The following is a 1291-nucleotide window of genomic DNA, read 5'->3' on the forward strand; positions in this document are numbered from 1 at the left end:
GTCCTCCACCCCCACTCTGATTAAGAGTGTTTAGAAGCCAGAATAAAGGGAGAGGAGCAGATGCCTGTCCATGTACATTTTTGCCATGTACATTTTGCCACACCTTTAGTGTGAGACTAAAGCAAGCTTGGAAGAAGGAAAGGGAGAAGCTTTAAATTTATATCAAGTTCTAGTTCATGAGGATTGTAAGGGACAGGGCACATGAATTATTAAAATGAGGCAGAGGTTTATAACTGTGTTACCTTAGAACTTTTTCTATCATGACCAGAGTAGATAAGGTGCCTGAGGGCAGAGAAAACAATTGATGTGCTACAATGGATTGTAGGTTACTTTATAATTACACCTTCTATGACATACTTGATCAATGAAAGATTATACATGCATTGTATCATTGAAAACAACCCAATTTTATAAATGATGCAAATGGCTCAGATATTTGCTATGATTCAGAGTCACACAGCTCTTTAGACGGAATAGGGATTTGAATTTATGTTTAACTCGTACTTAAGCCCAAGCGCTAACTACTGGGAGCCCTGTGACTTTATGTCATCCACAAACTGATAAAAATGATTTGATCACTTTATCGAGCGTTTGGAAACTTGAGACAGAAATTCACGAGGCCCAAGTCCTGAGGGGTTGGGAAAGTCCCTTCTTCCTACGGACAGAAAACAAACAACAAAAACAAATGAAAAGCATTTATAAAACGTAGTAAGGAAATGTACAACTGCTTAGGAAATTTAAAGCTACTGTATGAATATATATTCCAGTGTTTAAATTCAGCGGTCTTGTGCTCGCTTTGGCAGCACATATACTAAATTTGGAACGATACAGAGAAGATTAGCATGGGCCCTACGCAACAATGATATGCAAACTCATGAACTGTTCCATATGTTCATTCATTCATTCATTCAGCGGTCTTTTAAAGGAAAAAAGCATCATTGAAATCTATAAGCACCACTTCCTTATTACTCCCCAATTATATTAACAAACAACAACCATGAAAAACAACTGAGTGTTTATCCTGTACTCAAACTAAACTCATGTTTTCAGTAGCCTGTACTCTTCATTTAATTTTTTAATTTTTACTTCCACAAACCTCTTTTCTTCTTTCCTCGCTCCCTCCCTGCCTGCCTTCCTTCCTTCTTTCCTTCCTTCCTTCCTTCCTTCCTTCCTTTCTTCTGTCTCCCTCCTTCCCTCTCTTCCTTCTTCTCTCTCTCTCTGTGTCCTCAAATATATCCCCATGCCATACAAACATAAGAATTTGGGGGGTAAAAACAGAAAACTAGCACTT

At 38.2% G+C, this 1291-nt stretch overlaps 1 non-coding gene across 1 annotated transcript; it reads left to right on the forward strand.

Annotated features, from left to right (window-relative positions):
- Window positions 1-787: 787 nt before the first annotated feature.
- On the forward strand, window positions 788-894 carry LOC122475560. The gene has a single exon (XR_006295242.1). It is a non-coding gene; the product is annotated as a U6 spliceosomal RNA (small nuclear RNA).
- The last annotated feature ends 397 nt before the right edge of the window (window positions 895-1291 follow it).

The sequence above is a fragment of the Prionailurus bengalensis genome, chromosome D4 (assembly GCF_016509475.1).
Source record: "Prionailurus bengalensis isolate Pbe53 chromosome D4, Fcat_Pben_1.1_paternal_pri, whole genome shotgun sequence".
In the NCBI taxonomy this organism is placed as follows: Eukaryota; Metazoa; Chordata; class Mammalia; order Carnivora; family Felidae; genus Prionailurus; species Prionailurus bengalensis.